The sequence below is a fragment of the Poecilia formosa genome, unplaced genomic scaffold, assembly GCF_000485575.1.
Source record: "Poecilia formosa unplaced genomic scaffold, Poecilia_formosa-5.1.2 Scaffold144, whole genome shotgun sequence".
Classification (NCBI taxonomy): Eukaryota; Metazoa; Chordata; class Actinopteri; order Cyprinodontiformes; family Poeciliidae; genus Poecilia; species Poecilia formosa.
In genome coordinates this window covers 484,536-507,964 of record NW_006800083.1, presented here as the reverse complement: position 1 = coordinate 507,964, position 23,429 = coordinate 484,536, and the positions used below count along the sequence as shown (strand labels likewise).

Genomic DNA, 23,429 nt, shown 5'->3' with positions numbered 1-23,429 from the left:
GTTTCATACCGGAGACCACAGAAATGGCTCTGTACAAGTAAACCATTCACATTCACACGAACAAGAAAAAGGTTTTGATTGTAGTGACCTCTAAGAAAACTTTATCCCTCTTTCTCCTCCTCCCACATATATTTTTCTGATACAAACCATATCTTCTATTCACAGTGATCCACAGCTGATCTTTGGAGACTTTGTTACAGGAATGACACAATTTGTGCTTATGTATTTTGTTAATCAAAAGAAAAAAATAAAAAACACAGCTTAGGTAAAATATTTAGTAATTTAGCAAAAATATGGTGATTTTCTACATACACTGAAAATCACAAAGTCTTGTGTCAGTTTTTTTTATTTTTATTTTTTTATAATTTGTTAAAGGAACAACTTTTAGATAGAGCTCACTTGCTTTAGATAGCTGTTTAGACCAAACCTCTCTGGTTGTATTTGTCGACTTTCCTCTTCTTTTCAGTCAATCTGCATTATAATCTAGGCTGTCTTATTTAGGTAGATGGGCTGTAAAATAATAAAAAAAATAAAATAAAATAAAAAAAAACTAAAGTCCCCAAAATATTTTGAAGTTTATATGCACAACAAATCTGGAACAAACTTCCAGAAAACTGCAAAAATGCCTTGTTACTGAAAGGTGCTATACAAATACAATTTTATTTATTGAAAAACGTTTACAAAACCTGGAGAACAACCAATTCAGACTACTTAAAAAAAGCACAAGAAATCCTATTACTTGGGGAAATAAAAGAATAAATAATTTAATTTAGCATTTTTCTGGCCAATTAAATTATTTGAAACCTTAGATTTTAAATAATGTACCTCAGTTCTAGTACTTTATCTGAAAACTATCCATGTTAAATGTAACATTCTGAGTTTACCTCAGTAGTGTTCCTCCGTCGTCTGTCTTCTCTCGGCACCGCTGTGGGCTCCATGTCTCTGCCTGGAAACCTTTTCAAATTGAAAGCAGTAGAAAGCAAGACTTCGGCAACTCCCAATAAAGAAAACGGTCTGATTGTTTATGCAGATTATGAAGAGCAAGAGCGAGCGCCGCTTTCGTAGCTGTTGGAGTTTAATTCTTGCGTTTTCTCTACCCCAGGCTGAAGAGGCTCACAGGTCTGTGATAAATGAGGGTTATGAAGGGATGCAGGTCGGACTTATTGTGCAGCTAACTGCACAGAGTGCCGCTCGGTGCAAAGGGACTTCTCAGCTGTCCTCCAACAGCTTTGGCATAAAGTCACATTAAAGTTGGCTCATAAGTGCCTGTGTGCATCTTGTCCAGTGGGAGTGTTGCAGAAGAGGATCAAAAGGCCTCCAGTGTCTCAGGGACTCTTCTGGATGTGTGTACATATGTTTAATTACTGCTAAAGAATGAGATGAGCCAAGATTATTTTATGTCAATAAGACTTCTTGAGTCACTACTTTGTAAAGCTACTGTCTCTATCTCTGCCAGCGTTCCATGTCTAGAGAAAGAGAAGTTAGCAGATTTTTCCTCCCGAAATAGTTTGAGTTCAGTCAGATTGGTTGGAGAGCTTTTCTGAATATTAGTTTTTCAATAAGAATCCACATAAATACAACAAGACATACAGGATTCAAAAGCAACCATCCATTTTAAAATAAAGCTTACAGGGAAATAAGCATTTCTTGCATCATGTTTTTTTTAAAATCTCCCTCAGATGTGTGTGTTAATGTGTGTGTGTAGCTATCCATCAGTCCCAGCTGTGCTGAGCGAGCATCAGGCTTTAAGGGCTTTTTAAGAGAGTAAGAAAAAAAGATCAAAAGAGCAAATTTAAGTCAATAACAGAGAAAAATAACATACTACAGGTTCTTGACTCAATAGATGCTAAACACGTGACTCTTATCTGAAATGTAGATTTAATTGAAACCCGCAGAGGTAAATAACAAATGCTTTTTAATCTCCGTGCAAACTAAAATCCACCTTCTAAATTCAAATCTACAAACAAATCTTTGCAGTTTTAATCTGATCAATTAAAATAAGTGCTTAAAATAACTAAATAAAGTGAAATAATTTAGTTTCTCAAATTCTACAACAGCTTATTTCAAGCAGAGAATATGCAAAAACAGAGAACTTTTTTCCCCCCTGTAAACACAGAAACATAATCGGACTGTGTTCCTCCTCAAATCTTTTCGGAGTGCCTGGACACTGAAAACAACATAATTGCTTTTTTGACTGTAAGCCATTTTTTTAATTCAGTAATCCAAAAGTTGCAGTTTAATTGCTATACAGCATGCACTTCATTCATTGCCACTGCTGGGAAAGTTGTGTGAGAAACATTAATATAAATTAATCTTTTATTAAAGTAGCATAGTCTCATACTGAAAAGAAATTACTTTCACTCTCCACCAATGAGCTTTAGAGATTTGCTTTTACTTCCCTTGCAAACGCCTCACTGTGTGTTGTGTCGAGACTAATTTGGGACTTCGTCCGTCCACGTTTGCTCCAGTTTTTTTAAAACTCTTTAATTATTGCTCTGACTACAGATATGGGAAAGTTTAGGCAGTTTTCTCGCAGCCATTTCCTTACTTGTCAAGATCACGATTCCTGCACCTTGCTTGATGAGCGGCTAAGAAAAATGAGCCTCTGTGTCGCAGCATATTTACATTTCAAAGAAAAACAAAATCATAGTATTTAATGTTCACTGACTCTCTGATTAGAGTTGGGATATTCTTCACTTGTCCCCGAATTTATTGAACCTGTTTAACCACCAGGTTGCAGAGTCTGGCTACTGTTTCTTTTTTCAGATCCACACACAAACTCCTTTCCTTGTCCTTTGAGAGTGACAGAGAACAGGCAGGAACAGGCCTGGTTTCTGCTTCAATCACATCTCATCCTCATAATAACCAAGTCAGCATCACTGCTGAACATTGCATTTATGTTTTAAATCAGGCAATTGTGTTTCATTAGTCAGTTCTTTATTATTTAGATGTAAGTTAAGTGTAAACTACTCCAACAGAAAGTTCAGTCTTCTCAAAGTTAGAAATGTGAACAAAGAAAGTGTTGGTTTGTTGCTTTAGGGCTGGCTGCACTTCCGGGGTATAAGTAGGACATAATATCTTACCGTTCATATAAAACATCTTCTCTTGTTCTGTTGACAGTGGCTTTAGGCTCACATATAAGGGATGGGGTTCATGCTTGAAATGGCAATCTAACCAAAGTCTAAAATAGTAACAGAGCAAACAATTCACCAGGGCACAGAGGAGGGACCATAAATGTTTGCGGTACGTAGCGGAGGCCAGCGCTGAGCAGACAGGGAGGAACACTAGGTTGTCAAATCAGACTGGATTATGAACTTTAGCAGGATTCAGGTCCTTTCTTAATAGCCTACTATGATGCGTAAAGGTCTGTGTGCGTTTGTGGTGCTCAGAGGGCAGCCTCCATATTAGCCAGGTCAGCGGGTCTCTCATGGGGAGCCGTGGGACACACTGTTAGTTTATATGGCTCGCTGAACATGGCTGCACACAACAAATCAGGTTTGCCAAAGCAACTGCTTGAAGCTAAGCCTCCACTTTGGGTGATAATCTTGTTTTCTGCTGTATTCGGGACAGCTTTGGTAAAACAAGGGATTAACAAACCAGAGGAGCAAGGAAGCAGGGATCAACCCGGATGAGTTAAGGGAACATTAAAAAACAAAAAAAATCAAAACAACAATGACGGATTTTTGGTGTTTGTTGACATCCCTTCTGCTTTAACTCAGCATCTCTTGCAACATATCTGTCACGTCAGTTTCTTGCTTTTAAACAGCTAAACATGTAGAATGGCCCATCATATTTTCTTTGACTGAGCAGCTGTGCAGCCTGCAGGGCTGTGCGGCGTATGTAAAGAGGTGTGGAGACCGCTCCTCTACACCTTTTTACATACACCACTGCTGCTCTATCTAATAATCTAGTTTGCTAGCACATATTCTGTGACGGACTATATTTCAAAGAAATAAGGAGCTTTGCTTTGACAATCCAAGCGATGAAATGCCTCTGCACGGCTCCCCAGCAGAGAAAATAATCGGTTTCAGTCCTCTCTCCCTCAAGGAGACTCAAGATTCCTTCATCCAAAATTCATCTCATGTTGGAAACGTTCAGCTGGTGGTCTTGGACGGTACCACCGTTATATCAAATAAAGATCAGACACACTGATATAGTTTTAATTCCAGTGTGTCCATTTTACATGGGTTAAAGTTCCTTATCAATGTGCCAGTATTATTTGTAAAAGTAAAAAAAAAAAAAAAAACTATTGTAAATGCAAAATAAAAGGCAAACTTAATAAAAACAAAACAAACAAAAAAACTTGAACAGAACCTTTAACAGAACTTTGAATGTGAACTATAAAAACAATATTGCTTTGAATAAAGTTTTGGCACAGTTATATTGAGAAAAGAAACCAATAAAAACAAAGAAAAATGATGATTGTAAAAGCTTGGCAGCTCCAAACAGGAAAAATGACCCTCCTTTTGGTTTAACCTTTTGGTTAGTTGGTTTAAGCAGCCAAACGTCTGCCTTCAGTTTTGGTTTGGGTTCCTCTTTCTACTGGCAGTCCTCTGTTTCATTCCACTCATCTCTGTTTTTTTTTTTGTTTTGTTTTTTTGCTTTAGAGACTCTCTATTTTCATATTTTGGAAATTTATTGTTAAAAAAAGCAGCAGTGACTTTTGATTTGGCTCCATGCCCAGGGCTGCCTGGCCACAAGCACACGGTGATGGTTTTCTAGTAATCATTTACATATTTTATATTGATTAGACGACTGCCTTGCTTCCGCTTTGTTGTGGTACTGCTAACAGACTGAGTATGTAATTGTAAGAAAACTTCCATACTGGACTTATTACCAGTCACGGTGCCTTCCTGCAAGTCACTGAGCTCCTAAGAATGTCCCATTCTGTCAGAAGTCGGGCAGCAGCAGTCTGTATGCTCAGTAGTTGGATTTTAAAAAATACAAAAACTAACAAAATGTTATTTTCCGTAAAACGCTTTGTATAATTTGCATAGTAAAACATTAACGTTTGTTGTGCGTTGATCAAGGGGCACAGGAGAACTTCGAGAGAGATTATAAACAGCCGTGGGGAGGGCTCGGTGCTTACAGATTAAAACATAGCTGTGGGGGGTGTCATTGTTTTCGTAAATGGATTCAGTGCTCTTTCTTCACATTTGTCACAGCAATCTCTGTATCCCCACAGATCACTTCACAGCTTTACAGAGCTCACAGTTGGGGTTCTTTGTGCAGGGTTTTTCTACACAGACATGGAGATGGTCTAGGTTTCGATCTAAACCTCCCAGAGATGAAAGAGTTAATGCCATAAGTGATGAAACTGTTTTTTATTGTGGCACATGTCATACTGTGTGAGTGTGGGAGGAAGAGATGCACGACTGCAGTCTCCAGAGGAAACATTGGAGGGCCTGAAGGTGTTTATGTCTGCAGCTTGCTTGTGATAGAATGGAGGAAACCAAAAGCCATGCCACAGGAACGTGCTGGCGAGTTGTTACAGAGTTTAATTATCTTAAAACAAATTAAACTGGTCTCAGTTTCAACTTGAAGTTGAAACAGAGACGTATCTAAAACCTGCAGGAAACGGGCGCCCGATGCCTGGATCGGGGGCCTCGGTTTAGACTCCAATACTCAAATTACAACAAAGTCCAAATCCAGTCCTACCTCTTTGAGATGTAAGCTCAAATTAAGTCTCCCATGGAAAATGAGGACATGCAAACCCCGTTCAGAAAGACCCCAGGTCAGGATTCAAACATGGCACTTAATATTGTCAACTTCTTTAAAAAAAATACAACACTAAATAGGATTAGGAGGGTTTTCTTCTATTCATTCTAAGAGAACATGATGCTGGAGGCAAGCCAAGTTTATTTTGTTCTGACCAAACAACCTGAAGTCATTTAACGTTAAACAGACCTTATGATTTTCAATTGTGAATAAATAAAGCGTACCCTTTCGCAGAAGAAAATGCATGTTAAGCCTGTCAGAGCTGAGGTCTCTAGCTGTCGTACAGGAGAGCAACCTTCTCGGGCCGCATCGCTGAGAAAGTTGAGGTCCTTTCTCAGAGGACAGCAACTTAGAAAGCCCGTTCTGCCACACACCAGACTTCAATAAGTGGGTGATTAATAGGCTTCTGTAGCACTTGATGGCACAATGGCAGAGGAGGTCATTCAGTCATTTGAATCAGGGGTTCTGGAACAGAGACACATCTAAAACATGCAGCGTAGTTTTTCTTGAGGACCGGACTTGGCTCTCAGCCAAGACTCTAGAGCAGTGGTTCTTAACCTTTTTTTTGGTACCGAACCCACCAGTTTCATATGCGCATTCACTGAACCCTTCTGTAGAGATAAATAAAATCTGATTATTTTCCCTCCAAAATTCAAGACATTGGGGTGACCCAACTAGAGTCTAGTTGGGTCACCCCATGATAACTAAGTCTTCTTAAAAGGTAGAGTCTCTGAGAACAGTTCTTCAAAATATAGTCAGTGTTTTTAGCAAAGTTGAGCTGACTGTCCAGGAACGACCCAAGGTATTTAAAATTTGCTACAGTTTCAGCAGGTTGGCCATCAAGACAAACTGGAACCACTTTAAGGTCTTATTTAGATCACTTAATTAGCTCTACATTCTTAAGAGAATGAAAAATTAATAATAAATAATAAAGACTTTGCGGTATTCTGATTTAGTAATGCAATTATATTAGTTGTGTTACCACCCCCACGCCACTAGAGGCAGTACCAACCCCGAAAAGATGCGACTAAGGAGCAGCTTTAGAAGTACAGCGAAAGCTACAGAATTTGGTAAAAACGGTGAGTTTTGATGAAGTAACACAAGACACAAGTTCAAATCCATGCTGAGAGTGGAGCTCCTTCAATCAGTGCTCCTCCGCAGCTTTGATTGGCTCAGCAATGTAACGTGATCCTCTGCAGCAAGTGATGGCAAAGCGGGGCTTCAAAACGACTTTACACAAGTGTGTTTTTACCTCTGCGGCAGAGGCTCCGCCGAACCACTGAGACCGACTCATCGAACCCCTGGGGTTCGACCGAACCCAGGTTAAGAAGCACAGCTCTAGAGTGAGTCAAGTCTTAAGTCTTTGGTTTTGCAACACAACTCCAACTCTTAAACCAAAGTCACGATCTCCGATTAGTAGCATACGCAAAGAATCAATTAACTTCCATAAGTTGTCTCGATGGGTGGAGTGAAATAACAACAAGGCCAACAGGCCTAAAAAGACAACTTACATGTAAGTGTAAAAAGTAGCTCAAAAGGTTGACATCCTATTAGATTTGAAAAGGTTTCAGTGTCTCTGAGCACCAAATACATGGTGCATCATTCATCATTCTCGTTGTCACAATAGCTGAATGTTGTCAGAGAAATAGCCAATAACAAAATGAAATGATAATAAATTAGGTGTATTGAAACAGGCTGTTTTGACAGAATAATTTTTTATTTTTATGGACATTTCTGTATCTATACATGTACATATTTACACCTTTACATACGAAAGTACATCAAATCTCAAAACATTTGTTCTTTGTCAGCTTAGTGAAAAATGTTGTCAAGTCATCTGATAAATTCTCCTTTTTGCTGATAAATTAGTTTTTTATCACTTGCTCACGAAAGCAAACGTGAACAACCGGGTAGTTATTGCAGACATCTTTCATCTTTGTTTTACCAGAAAAACACTTTAAAAATCGGATTATTATATAAAACTTTGGCAAATGGATATTATCTACCTCTCTCTTTTTTTTTTGCCCATTTCTGATAAACTAATAAAATAGTTTGCATTTAAATGAAAAATGACAAGATGACAAAACTTGTCATGCATATCAAGGCTTTTCCTCTGGGTGGAGATGTGAGGCTGAATGCAGAAAATAGTATTCACTTTAAAAAGGAATATGTTATGGCCAAATTTTCCCCACCAGGCACTTGTTTTTGCCAGATTTCAACATTAATGAATATTATACAACTTGGTTGTCTGAATTCGCTCATGCAGTCAATGTCAAAATGTTTTGAAAATGAAAATCACGTCGTGCATCAAGAGAAGGCTTTGCTTAGTTTGGTTACATCCTTTTTACTTTTAGACTTCTTTCTAGGTTTTCCGATAAAATTCAGGTACATAAGAAAAAGGTTTCATGCATAGTAAAAAATAAAAAAAGTAGTGACAAGTGAGGATTTCAGTTGGTAAAAAAAGAAACCCATGCTGTGTGTGTGTGTGTGTGTGTGTGTGTGTGTGTGTGCATGCACATGGTGTCTATCTATTTGGGCAGCAGATGGTCAGGATTCGCCCTCAGGGCTCTCTCCTCTTATTGGTCCACAGAGCACACACTGAAACTGGTCCCGAGGGGAAACTTGAACTGCATTTTGATACAGCTTGGATGCAGCCATGATAATAGATCAGCTTTTAAAAGTGATCAATATGCAGATATGTATGCAATATTAGTCAGCACGATAAGGTGCAACGATTCCTTTTTTGCTACGTCATTTTTTTAGAGTGGAGTGCTTCACTTGGTTACATACTGTATGTCAGTTTTATGCTGAATTTTCCATCTCTTTTGATAATTCAAGTACTGAAAGTTCAAAGTGCTGAAGGTGAAACATCAGTATTGATATAAAAATTAAGTAGACGTTTTTTAAGTCTACTGGAAGATCCTTTTTAAGTAGGTAAATTAGTTACTATTGCTTTATGCTAATTATTGGAAGCGTAAATGTTTTTGAGCGTTGTTGTTCCAAGTTTATGTTGTCATTCAGAAAAGAAGAGCTTTATTACAAAGGGATCTAAAAAGATGAACAGTTGATCAAAGTTATACTGATGGTCTAATCGATCTCTGAAACATTAGTGAGTAGTGGAGAACTTTTAGCTTATTTTTAAAGGCAGTATTTTGACCAAGCAAAACTGGTAATCTCAGTGTGAATCGGTTTAGCCACAGTTATCCTAGTATATTATACAAAAATGAAATCCATATTGTAAAGCAATCTCAACATAAACATATCTATAGCTATCATTTCAAAAGACTGATTTCAAAGCATCATGATTTTTAGTTCCCTAATCAGCAGTTTATATCCACATCATCAGCATGAACGTTAAGCTCATTTTGTTGATTTTCCTGGAATATTATTTTCTGTTTGTTATTTCAAAAGGAAACCAAGGATTAACAGCTCAAGTCTGACTTTGGCGTCGACGTTCAATAATCCATATTGAGTTGAAATTATACATAGAAGTTTTAAGTGTTTCTAAGTACATTCACAGTAATATTTGGATAAATGTCCATGAGTACGTTGCAGAGCAATAACATTTGTTTTTTTTTTTTTTGTATTCTGAAACAAACGTCTGGCATAATTTAGGTTATTTGAGCATTTAACTTTCAAAAAGAATTTGAATAAATTGTTTTCTTTGAACATAGTCCACAAACTGTTAACAGCGATCAAAACTGGGCACTTCAAAACGGTTAATGTTGGCAGGCTTTAACAATAAAGAATCTTTTGATTGTGCATTTGGGACTGTCATCCCGTGTCAGAGTTTCAATCATCTTTTTTGAAGATTTGAGCTAAAATCAAAGAACGCATCAGTACCACTGTCAGCTACACCGACCCAACGAGGCTGTCATTTTGAAGCTTGAGAGGTGGTACATTGTTTTAGGGTTTGAAACTCTTTGATCATTCTACACCTTTAGTCTCTCAAGCTTTTCTCTAATAGGCCTCTGGCTCATCCAGGTGGGCAGATGCAAATTGCTTTTATGCTTTAAGGTATTTTGCAGACGTGGCTTCTTTCTTGCTCAGCGCTACATCTTAGATCATTACCACACTTCACTGTCTAGAGTTACTCGCATACTGTAGCGTTTTTCATGACTGGCTTGACCCTGGTTTGTTCCCGATTTCCTCATGAACACAGATTGACACGAACTCTGCCAGAGGCCACAGCCGGACGTTTTACTGAAGTACATTTATGAATTCAATCTAGTGCATGTGCACCCAAACTTTATTTTTAGAAATCACTGAAATTGCATGTAAGATTACAGGTTGGTTAAATAACTGCTCAAATAAAATCAGTGAAAGCCCTAAATTAATTGGGCATTCGTGCTGATTATTATGTAAAGATCTAACTGGATGATTTCAGGATTTTTAGGCATTGTTCACCCTTAAAAGCTTATGAGTGAAATGAAAAATTTAGTTTTTCTGACATTAATGTTTGTTACTCTGCTGCTGCAAATTTAACATTGAACAGAGCAGCAAACAGCAGTAAATGTACAAGTAATCAACCAACCACAAGTTCATAGAAGTAAATCCAAGTGAGGCAGAGGCAGTTTATCTATGAGGATCTTCCAGACTTTGAAATGTGGAAGAGATCTTTTGAAATTTACCTCTGAATATGAAAATTCAAATGTGTAAAATAGATGCATCAGTTTTTTTTTTTTGGGGGGGGGGACTAAAGTTAAACAACTAAATGTATATGTTCTAAACATTCACATGAATATCTGTAATGTTCTTTGTCTATGGTGTTCCCATTGAACCTTCAACACCTTATAATAAAAATATATTGTTGTCACTTTCAGTCCAAACTTCGTTCAACGCTGCTGGTCTCTGGATTTGTAAACCAGAGAAACAAAGGGGAAACTGCAGAGAGACAGTACACTGCGTGACAACAATTTAACAGAATTACTCAAAAATCGTAACACTTTTCCACATGAGCCAACATGTTAAATTGCACATAGACACATGGGCAGTTTTTTTTTTTTTTAGTGTATCTGTTTCCTTAACAACAGTTTGTAAAGCAGCAGCAGGAATGGATGAGTTTTTATGTCTTCTCAGGCGTTAGTTTGTTGGTGGAGAAAAGAACGACCAGGATGTGGTGCAGATTCAGCCCAGTCTGTGCTGCTCTCCTGTCAGCTGTGTTTGGGTCCACTTCAACATTAGATATGCGTTGCTTCAACCTAAACTCACATCTGTTTAGGTACGTCGCTCCAGCATAGTGAAACGGGTTCTTAACCCCCTCGTTGGTTTTGCAACAGATAGTGGACTCCTTCACGGAGTTTTTCTGTTCTCCTTTTGTCTGCCGCTCCTCTTCGACTTTGTTTGAGGTCAGCCATAACTGTCTGCTGTCTAAATCCAAGTGGCTTTGCCTCAGTTTCAGGGCCTGCTCTCTCCGATGCCGCTCCTCCATGTCTGGGTCTCTAATCCAATCAAAGAAACGTGACAGCATAAAAATACCCGTCACTCTGTGACAGCCAACATTAGCAGAGTGATCTTCAATGATATGCAGGTTTTCTGCATGGATCAAATCACCAACAGAATTTTGTAACTTTTTATTTTTTTTTTCCTGATTTCAGTGTCAGTAAGCATGTAGAAGAAATAGAAAACTAGCGTTTATTTCAATTTTGGTCCAATTTTGTGAAAAAATATTTCACTGAGGCAATGCAAACACAGGTAGACAGTTTACTGACCACACACGAAGCTCTGGATCATAAAAATACAAACTGTAGAGAATAGGTCGACACTGTCGAGAAGTCCAAACAAAGAAAGTGTCTCCCTGCTAAAACTCTCTATATCATTGCTTTTTCATTAAAATAACCAACACTTTCATATTAGCTCAATTCCACATAAAATTCACCTGATATTACTTATGAACCAAGCTAATTTTTTATATATTTTTTTTTATTTACAATTGTGGTTGCAATATGAAAATTTGAATGATCTGAAGATGTGCAAGTAATCTCAAAAGCCACCATAAGAAGAAGACGAATTGAAATACATATTTACAAGGCTCCATCAAATGGAGGTGTAAATATACACAAAGATAAGCAGTAGCAGGTTTAAGACAATCCCAATGACTCCCAGCACAGCCAGGAATCTCTCCTCAGGTGTGCTCAGGTGCGGACACGTCAGTTCCATGTAAAACTAAATTCTTGAACTCCACAAAATGAAAAGGAATGGATATTCTTATAGGAATGGCTATACTTTCTTAAATTACACAAATGTACAGTTTGAGGAGATGTTTAGGTGCCATTTGACTCAAAGCGTTCTGCTACTGGTTTAGTTTTTGACAGTTTGGTGTCAAAAAAAGTAATGGCGCTATCTTCTAATTTTCTCCAGTTAGCTAAGAGCTCTCCTGTTGCTCCTATGGGATTGTAACATTGGCTGGCAGTTCCAGTGGCAGTGATGACCTCAACTCTTTCAAAAATACAGAAAAAAGCTCAAAGCTTAGCATTTCCACAGCAAGGATTAGGCCTCACAGTCAGATTTCAGAGCAAAAACCTGTTTTTCCGCCTTGATTACTAGGGTATTACAGATGTGAATATTTATAAAATGTGAAAACACAGTTTTGGTTTAACACCCCATCGTTGCCCTACATGCTGCAGTGGAGTTAGAGTTCCTGCAGATGTCTAAACTTTGCATGTCAACAGCCAGTGAAGCAAACCCTCTAAAAGTACGTGACTACTTCCAGAGGCGGGGATGCAGCGGCAGGAGGAGGCTTTGGCACCAGCACATTTCGTCGAGGTCCTGTGGGAACCCTCAGGTGACGGAGGTGTAGATGTAGACGAATATAACCACCAACAGATTTAGGATGGTCCCAATGATGCCCAGCACAGCTAAAATTCGCTCTTCGCGGTCATTAGTTGAGTCATCCTCTCTGGTGTGAGCGCTGCAGACATAGTGGCTTCCGGGTATCATGGTTACCATCACAGAACCCCACCACCAGAGGGCACAGTGCCTGTTGGGGACAGTCGGATGATGGTTATGGGTAGGAGTGGGGTTGGTTAAAAAAAAAAAAAAAAAATATGTAGGAGGTGGCAAAGAAAGGGGAGGAGGATATTGACGAAAGAAAATCGATGCGAAAGAGAGAGAAGGAGAACTCAGGTTAAATATTTCTGAGAAAGAATGACTTTCATTAACAAACGTGTCCGTCTGACTGTAGGTAGAAACTTCAGATCTGGAAAAAATAAAAAGATTAAATAAACATTTCTTCTTGCCATTCTTCTCCCGGGTTGTCAGGCCGTTAAAAGCCTCCATAACCACTGAATTCTGTAGTTTTCATTCAATATTTCCAACCCTCCAACTTCTCTGACAAAGAGAGAAGTTTTGTCAAAGAAGTTTTAAATACTTCATATTAAAGTTTCTTAAAAAGTACGTCATTTAAAAAAAAAACCTGAAGTATTGCACTCTAAATAAGTTCTTGAAGGGTCTGTCCATGTCGCTGCTCTGCAGATGAGATCATAGACGCCTGAACAATGGAGCAAGTGGAGTAGCAAAGTGGGAGTGTAAATAAAATTGCTCCCTCATTTTTTGGCACTAAGAAATCTGATCACTCCCCGCAGTCGGAGAAACTGACAAAGTCTTGTTCATTCTCACTTCGCTTGCAAAAAACTAATAAAAATAACGGCTAAATGTTAGTCCCATCCCTTTTCACCTGTAAGTTATGGTGAATCTGGAAGTATTCACAGCATTTTACTTTTTTTCCCCCATATTTTGTGTTTATGGACTTATTTGAAATTGTATTAAAATGAGTCTCTGTTCCCCAACACTGGTCCTCAGGATACCCTGCCCCTGCATGTTGTTGTTGTTGTTGTTGTTCTTTTTATAGGCAGTTGGCAAAAAATGTTAATCAGCATTACTGCCACCTGATTCAGATGATTGCAGTTCAACAATTACTTGTTAGTCTGCCATAAAGCAAAGTGCAGAAAAGTGCAGAAAACGTGCAGGGCAGTGTGCCTCAAGGACCAGCATTGGGAAACACTGTCCTGGATTATTTGTCAGGCTTTTCCCCTTTTAGTTCTAGATCAGTGGTCTCAAATTGCAGTCCTTGAGACCAGAGTCCTGCAACTTATTTTATTTATTACATTTTTTTCCCCGTTTGTCCTACACGCTTGAATTTAACGGCAAACTGCATCACGAGCATGCGGTCAAGCTCTGCAGAGCTAATGAGCTAATATTGGAGCCAGGTGTCCTGAAGCACAGAGACACCTAAAAGTTAAAGAGACCAACTCTTGAGGACTGGAGTTTGAGGTCGTTGTTCTGGATGAAATCGTTTGTCGACATTATTTTCAAAATTACGTCCTTTAATCACCTTCACCTGCTGTGTTTTTCTTAATCAGTTGTTTTTGCTTCAGTTATGTCCTTCTTGTGTAAAGATTTCTTTATATTCTTAAGAATACATAGATTTCTGGACACATGCAGACTGTACTCCATACATGTGTCTTGACTTCTACGCTCCCCTCTGGGCACAGGCTTCATCACTGGACCGCTGCTGCATCAAATGTGCATCAAGATATTGGACCAACACACTGTCTCTCCTCTCCTACTCTCTCCCCTCTGCCTTCTTTTCAGAAACACATCATAATGAATTGCAGCAACTCGAGCGTTAAGTCAGTTCTAATTAATATTTCAAGACAACCCGTATAGTCAAGCCTCTACGACTCATCTTCATTACTGTAATTAGGAGCAGTCACGTTATAATTCTGCTGCAGCCTATTTCCCTTTTATTTTTTAACTACTAGAAAACTACTGTAAAGCAGAAAATCCAAGACATTTTTTTTAACAGATTCCTGTTAATGACCCTCCATGAATATGAAAACTATGTCTATAACTTTGAATGACATTTACAAAACACAACAGGACGTCTTCGTTAATCTTTCACCATCAAACAGGAAGTGGCTATGTTTGTAGCATTTGTAAGGAGTTATTGGATATGCTTTGTGATTTACACAAGTTTCTTCCAGTATGACTACAGACAGATTGTGCTCTAAGTTGGTTCAGCATTTTCATTTTTTTAAATTTATTTATTTATTTATTTTTCATAAATAATAAGATTTAAGCAACATTGCTTGTTAGGATCAAGTCCTGCATAATTTTGCCTATTTATGACAAACTGGGAGTATGCTTAGCCAGTTTTGAATTAAGCAAGGAAAGCAGTTACTGTGCAGAGCAGTAGAAACTGGGGAATTCCTCATTAGCTTCCCCACTGACTATGCAAAGGGAAGCATTCTGCCCCATGAAACTCATGCATATTATTCATCATGGTTGGAGCAGATAGCCACTCTGCCTCTTCTTCCTGTCAGATCACATTATACCCAATATGATTTCTATGAACATCATCTATTTGCAATGTGTGCTACCGGAACTGTAAGAGAGAAGTCATATGGGAAGCAACAAACCACAGTGAATGTAAATCTCACCGCTTGTCAAATGCATAGCTAATATTGCAATATTATTGTTTAATTTATGCTCATAGTTACAACATCAGGTTTTTTTTAATCACTTTTTTGCAGGTGCAATCAGTCATCTAAAGTTATGAAATGATCTCGGCAAACTTCATAAATAAAACAGTTTGCTTTATGTATTATTAGTGATAGCGTACTGATAGCGTACTGAGTTATAAGTTTATGGATCTAGTCGGAATGTGATTCAAATTTACAGTAGTAAGCGAGGGATAAAAAGTTTGCCTCGGGGCAAAGAAAACTCCACGGTCCTTTTGGTTGGTCAGTTAAATTGGACTGCAATTTAACTGAGCCAAAATTGCAGTCTTGTTAATATTTAATAAAAGTTTCCCGTCTTTGATGTTTTGTTTTTCAAGTTTTTAAAGTGCTTTGAAAGCAAATCAAACATTTTAAGGAGCACCACCGCTGTTGGGGAACACACAGGCGGATTTGAAGAGATTCGTCCTAAAAGTTAGTTTTGCCCTGCAGCAGTAAACCGTTCTTAAAAGCCATCATTGCTAGAGTATCCATAAAAGGGCGCGGGTACCATATGCATCGACACAATCTCTGAGAGAGAAAGAATAAACCAGACACACATTTTGCAGGAAGTTCTATTTGGAGATTTAATAGAAAGTTTTGGCCAACATGTAAAAAGCCGTGTGGCGGACAGCTGGCACAGCACATCGTCTGGGATAAACCATCCCTGTGAAACATGACGGTCACAGCATTATCCATTAGGAATGTTTTCGTGTGAAGTAGTTACAGTCAATGGGAATCTAGAGGGAGTTAAATAACCAGATACCAAAAGATCCAAGTTAAAACGTGCAAAAGACTTGTGCCTGAGGCAGAGGTTCACGTCCCATTAGGACAACCACCTCGCTCATCCAGAACTCCAATGAAAAGCATTAGTTCAATATTTATGAGTGGCACAAAGTACAGACCTAAATCCATTTGAGACTCAGTGGTGAGACTTAAAAGCAGACATTCTTCATTCTGTGTGAGATTAAGTTATTTAACCAGGAATGACGGGCAGAATCTTTTGTCCTCAGATGAACTAAACTAGTAGAGTTTATATCCCAAAGAACTAGTTGTTGTCATCACAGTGAAAGGCTCAAGTATTGAATTAGAAGACTTGAGAGGGAGAGAATATTGTTTACCAAGAAAATGATTAAGTGTCCTTCATATTCCTTCCTCTAGTTTATTGAAACTGCAGGAAGTTTTATCAGAACGTGTGCCGTAACCCCGCCATTAGACCTTTTCCCAGCTGCAGCCTTTCCTAGCATGTTGGGTTTGTTATATGCCTAGCATTTTTGTTACAAAAACATTGTGGAAGTATTTAAAGAAATTACTGGAGAACACCTTTTCTAGTGCCCTATACACACTCCTTAGGAAGAGAACAATTTGTTTTGGTTACATGAGGTCATAATAGTGAGAGCAAAGATCTTTCTGGTCCGGATACCTTTCCCACTGCAGCAGACCCACTTCATAAGTCTTGGACATCACACAGGGTGTACATCAGAACAAGCTGAAATAATTCTTAATCAAGAGCTGACATAACAATTTTTCTCCTCTAGCTCAAGGAGAGCAAAGAAGTCTCTATTCTTGCAGAGTATTTTTTGGGGGGGTTTAAAGTCTGAATTTCTGAATGTAAAAAGAAAACTTTGCAAAGCATGTTTGCTCTGTAAAATGCTTTCAGACTTGCCCAGAGCCTAGATTTCTACTTGCACAAGTAGCTCCACATCTGCACATCTGGTTACATAAAAAGGAACACAAACAATGACTAAACATATCAGCAAATAAAGACACATCTGAATTTACCTTACAAAATGTACACCTTTCACACTGTAATCCCAGAAAAAATAACATTTTTGCTCTACTTTGTGTTGGTCTGTCACATCAAAGTCTAGTGAAACACACAGAAGTTTGTGGTTGTAACTTAAAAAAAAAGAAACGTAAAGAAGAAAAAGCTCAGAGTGTGAATTCTTTTACAAGGGAATGTATGCCCAACCTCTCTGTTCGACTTTTTCAATTAAGACCCGTGACCTCGTTAACACTGGCCACGTTCCAAGGTACACGGCGCCACTACCGCTCTGCCAGACGACAGAATGAGAAGGTCAAACATAAACAGTCTATCTGGGCTGTATTATTAAGCTGCTCATCAGGCAATGATCCGGGAGAGGACGTACTGTCTGGAGTTATTGACTGCTGCTGCTATTGACTTTTACAGAAAGTCTCGACAATGGAGTGGAGTCTTCACAGGGATCACTGAGAGACACAGGCACAGAACAAGCTGCTTCAAGACACTTCTAAGACGCAATAACCTTCAGCATCTATAGCAGAGAGACACCAGCTTTTCTGCCCCCCTTCCTCAAGCTCACACGCACACACACTCCACTGATTTAGATATGGTGTGGGAGTGGGATCGTTGTGACACTAGAATGTTCCACGGTCTCATTACGAGCTCGGCTGGCCTGCTCCACGAGCATTTAGAGCCAGCGGCCATCAAGCAACTGTCACTTCTCTTCAGCCGCAGCTCTGCTTGGTCCATGTGAGCCCATGACTTGGAAAGGGGCAACAAAGGGTGGAAAATGTGTCTCGTGTAAGATTGAGTGATTTCATGATGGGCTGAGAAAAGGGAGAGAGTACAACTTTGTGTCAAAACCTGGAATTTTAGGGAAGTGCAGTCGTCTCGCTACGTATCCCTTCATTAATCAGTGAACACCTTCAGGAATCCTCCCCACTCTGACTCGCTAATGTCTGGTCTTCAATTTGCTCCCAGGCAGGAGTGTCATGTGACCCATGGATACCACTGTCATGTGACCTAGATTAAACAGTTTGAATCACAGTGTGGAAGCATAAAGCGTCCCACTCCAGACCCTGACATCCTGTGGGTTTCTACAGTATTACATGACCTCCATCCAACAAACCCCCTGAGCTCTGTCGTCTGTATCGGAGAAATTACTCACCGACACCTATGCAAGGACACTGATATGAAAGTGTGGCAAAAAAGGGAGTGATGCGTACTCACCACACATCGCACCAGGGTGGCAGCCAAAGACTCCTATGTTTCTTCTCTTTATCTGAGCATTTTCGTTGCGTTTCCCCCCTCTCCGTCCTTTGTGTTTCTGTCACCTCCTCTTGCTCCTTCTCCTTTTCCTTCGCCTCCCTTTCCCCCTTCCACCCGCTGCTGTTCTGGTCCAGGTCTGTCACTGGCGAGGAGAATCCATGCAGACGCTCACACAGTCTGACACAGCCGTCTTCAACGCTCAGTGTGAGCACACGCTAATCGATAGTCACACCCACATATGTGCAAAAGGAAACGGTTAAGCCATAACGGGTGCCCCACATTAACACACAGTCGGTTTGTCCACAGCCTAACGGAGAGCGTGGCACTGTGTCGTCCAGTCAGAGACTGGACAGTTTCTAACTTAACACCCTGGTGACATTAACTACCTTAGAGACAAAAGCAAAGAGCACAAGTTTGCCACCCGTCCAACGACCCTTTGCGCCGATGCTGATTAAAGAATCTCCTCGCGTGTGTGCTCAAGAGGTCCTCCACCTGCCAAATCTCTGTAACGTGGCCATTTTCTGAGATCAGGAATTACTCCAATCACTCCAGGACAAGATAATTATAACATAAGCCTCAGGGACGTCAGCTAATCTCACCTGACAGAGATTCAGAGTAGCATTTCAGTCCAGCATGTTCATCTCTATTATCCTCAAGCGAAAGGAGGAAGGCGATCACATTGTTTCGTGGAAATGGATTCTTCCTTTCGATTTGGCCGTTCCACGTCAACATCCAGCTTTTCTCCTTTTAGTCATTCCAGTGTCTCCGAGGGGCTTCATAGCTGGCCAAATGTCCTCCAAGAAGCCAACTCTGGCTACTTTGTTGGGATCTTGTGTCAACGTGAGGCGGCAGCTTTCTTTATGGCCATCGTGTGACGCAGGTTGTCTGAGCTTTAAAAATCCAGTAGAATAAAAAAAAAAGCAGTTGCACAAGTTCTTTCCAGATTGGCCTGTCAAAAATCTTTAACAGGTACCTTGTGACGTATTTGTATCACATTTGAGATTTCCGGTCTTCATGATGAATAATCCTCCTTTTTTTCAACTGTTTCTGCACTTTTTTTTGGTTAAATCGTTAAGTTTGGTGAGACTTATGTCACTTTTTCTCTACCTTCATCTCCCGTGGTCAGTCTTAAAAAAGCTTTCTCTCTCATTTGCAGCCCTCCGGTTTGCCTTCTCCCTTAAGCTGGGAGATGGTTACTCTGGACTTCTCCAGTGGGAAATGAAGCAATCGTTCATTAACACAGCCCTCTTGACCTTTGAAGCTCCCCATCCACAGTCCTTGCTGCAAACCTTCACTCAACCTTCCCTCAGCCACCTTCAGTCATACTAAACACTTAAGTTCCTAAACTCACCCTCCAGCAAGCTGATTCACTTGGCCTATTTCTCACTGCCCGCCAGCACGGCAGCCTCCATCCTCACGCCGTCCTTTGCCTGTCCAGTGACAGCTTACTTCTGCTCCAGCCCCTTCTGTGTTTGCTCCATATTCCTCCTTAGCGATCCTTTAGCACTGCCTCCGCTGCTCCTCTTGCATGCAGAATACAGTGTCTCCTCGCTGCTGAGCTCTGAGTCATGCAGCTCACTCTCTCCTCCCTTTTCCTTCCAGAAGCTTGCAATGCCCCCCCCCTCCTCTGCCACCACCACCTTCACACCCCCTTTTTTTTGTCTTTTTTTTATGGTGGTGCCTCGTCTCTCTAAGAACCCATCAGGATTCGTTCAGCATGTCTTTACATCTTTGACACCAGAGGAATGTGTTTGTATCATTCAGCCAAGGATTGCCTGTGGACAGACAAAAATACAAATATTGTAAGCCCGGAGACACATGAGTTTGACTGAACATTTGTGATGTTGTTTTGTCTGCGATTTTGCTAATTGTCTTACTTTGAATTCATCTCTTGCTGAAGAAATGTCTTTTGTGTGTGTGTGTGTGTGTGTGTCTGTGTGTGTGTGTGTGTCTGTGTGTGTGTGTGTGTCTGTGTGTGTGTGTTGTAGTCTCTGGTGCAGCTATGGCTTTGTTTTCCCTCCCTATCCGTTTAAAACTTGCTGTTGGTTCTTCAAGAGGCTGTCAGGGGGAAACAAAAAAACACAACACAGAAAATGTTGCCTGAATACACAACAAAATAACAGAGAGGTGCTCTGAGAAGAAAACAGAAGAACTGGAGAAGAAGCATGTGCATGAAAAATAAAAATGCCCTCAGGAAGTGTGGAAGTGACAGCAAAGGAGATACAAATGGATAAAGGGGAGGGGGAGGAGGAAGGAGATGAGGAAAAGAGTGGAGGAGAAGTAGGAGGAGGAGGAGGGAGATATTGTGTGGGTGGAAAGGAGACCAGATTGTGGATGGACGGAGAGTTAAGGGAACATGGGAGTTTGCAGGGATGAGAGGGTTTGTTGACAGAGGCGCATAACCAAATGAAAGGATGGAAACAAACGCATATGCATGAGTTGGCTGGTGGGTCGCCCCTCAACTAGGACATTTTTCATTCACCTATTCGGAAGAGGCCCCTCTGACATTATATTCATCGATAATGTAACTGTAGAAAAGATCCTCAGTGAGGTGGTTTGTGGCTTGCTGGTTGATGTTTTACCTGTGTGGAACCACTGTCCGCTCTTTGACAGCATACTGCTCCTCCTTCTTTTAAATTTCTTCCTGTCTCACCGCTCTCTTGTCTGCTGCTGCAGCCTCCGCTGCCAGCGCTGTATCGCTGAAACGCAGCATCTCTCTTCCCTCTCTCCACCTCCTCTCAGTCGCTCTCATTTCCCTCCCTTCCTTCCCCTCCATGCTTCTCTCTATATTTGTCCTCCTCCGCCTGTACCTCTGTCTCCACATCTCATATGTTCACCCTTCCCATCTCCTGTCTCCACCCCCTCCTCCCCATATTCCATCAGTTCCTCTCCACCTCCCTCTCATCTAGTCCTCCATCCTACGCTTGCCGTTACATCCCCCCTCTCTGAAGGAAGCTTCGAGAACGCAGTGGACAGACTTGGGGAGAGGGGAGCTCTATGGACACGTGGAGCAGCATTCATTACTCTGCCTTATGAATAAAACGCATATAAACACATTCATGTCCTCTCGTATGCATGCATGTCTTCATCGGGTTGAACAACCTGACAAATGAAGCAAGGGCTTTGTGATGCATACACCTGAGCAATATCTATGACACAACCTCATGCGCTCAGACTTTTTTTCCCCACTGAATCTGAATGGAATATTTAATAGAAATGTATTTAGATAACATTCACATGACAGCAGAAATCAATTTTATAGACATTTTGGAAAAGGACATCTTAAATCCTGTGAATTTCCAGGGTTTCCTGTAATTTTTTATTTTTTATTTTTTTGTTCGCAGACAGATTAAGCCAACAAAGCTCACAGTTTCCCAGTTTTTATCAAACACTTTCTGTGGCCACCCAGGTTTGATCAAGGCTGATAATTACAACGTGGCTCGGTCACAGCACATTTGCAAACCTCATTTCAGGTTGAATGGGTCTCATGGTGGAGCAGAACTGTCCTGTAGTACAGAGAAATTCAACGCTGGCTGAAGTATTTCAGTATGAGGTACTGTGGGTACTTGGGCTTCTTGTTTCCCAAACATTCACTTTAAGTGAATTATTCTCTCCAAATTGCAATAGTCTTCACATCTTCCTCTAAATTGTTGTCATACACACATTTATGCCCCTTAATAACGTTTTAATGACAAGATAATTGAGATTAGCGCACAAAGTGATCTGCAGCCACCCAAACATTTCCCCATAGCTTTTTCTTTCGGCACCTGAAAACGTATGCAGTTTACTAAGCACATAAAACAAAATGGGCATTTTGTGAGAGATAACATTATATAAGGAGTTTTTCTTACTTTACTGGAAAATGAAATCAATATATGCTTCTGCTTTTCTTCAAATAAAAGTTGAGAAACCAATTTTAGCTACACCATGGCTGCCTCTGGCTAGTGAGCCCAGTCTTTAATTGAACTTTATAAGAGCTTGGGTCAACTCAAGAGACAGAATAGCAAGCATGCCTTTCTACATACAAATAACCTCAGGTAGGCAGTTTTATTTTTATTTTAGTTAGAAAAATCTCTCCAGATCTTAATGTAATCTGTGCTAATCTAAATATATTCTATCGTGACACAATCAAAAAGGCTGGTGCTTCTTCTGAGTTAGCCGTTTTGGTATTTGCTAAAAATAACACGGAAAGGGTGATGAATCAAATCTCCCTCGCCGTTGAGCAATTTTTTTTAGCTTGTCTTAACCTTGAAAGCACATTATTAATGTATGAGTGAACATATACAGTAGGACTCAGCCCGGGAGCTTACAACTCCATGACACCACGCTGTAAAAATATATATATATTCAGGATTTCTTCTTCCGTTGGCTTAATTTCTCTTATCAGGAGTTTGTTTACTTGTTGTAGGCCATGGCCTCCCCAACCAGGAACAAAAGAACGAGTCAGAATCTAATTGAAGTGATAATTAGTATAATATTTTGCTCCCTCATAATTGGATTTTTTTTTAGTAGAATAGGAAGTTTGTTAAACAAATTTTCATATTATCTAAATATATTCTGACTAAATGTCAGTCTAAAAACCTTTGCCATTGCTTGTAATTCTTCTTTGGGTTTTTTAAGCTCTTTTCCTTGAACTTTATTTTCTTTCTAATCTATGCACTTGACTATACTTCATTTCTTTTTTCTGTAAGAATTGACACTTGACCCACTTTTCCTTCTAGATGAAAACTTGTAACTAGATAAGACATAGACAGTGATTTGCAGGGAGGTTCATGATGGATGAGGCAAATATATAAAATCCAAAACAGAAACGTGTATTACGTAGTATTACATAAAGTGCACTTTCTTAATCCCAGAGACTGGGAAATTATTGGGGGACAGGAACATGATATACATAAAACAAACAATATATTCAACATAAGTAAAAATCAAATACAAGATGAAATATAAATTTTTAAAGCTTTTAAGTAATCAGTTTCATATTGTTATTCTATATAATGATAGCAAAAATATACATATATTTTTTTCATGCAAGGCAATATTTTGGTTAATTCTTTTTAATTCAATTAATTTTTTTCTTTTTTGGCTGATTTCTTATTTTATAAAAATTGAAAATCATATATGCTCTCATGTTTCTTCGTTTAAAACACATGTTTCAAACTCAAGGCTGTTTCAAACTCAAG

The 23,429-nt window shown here is 39.6% G+C and overlaps 1 long non-coding RNA gene across 1 annotated transcript; it reads right to left on the bottom strand.

The window, feature by feature from the left end:
• Positions 1–10,391: 10,391 nt before the first annotated feature.
• On the bottom strand, positions 10,392–19,847 carry LOC103145566 (uncharacterized). The gene is made up of 2 exons (XR_477036.2): positions 18,208–19,847; positions 10,392–12,697 (listed from the first exon to the last, which is right to left on the bottom strand). It is a non-coding gene; the product is annotated as an uncharacterized LOC103145566 (long non-coding RNA).
• Positions 19,848–23,429: the final 3,582 nt, after the last annotated feature.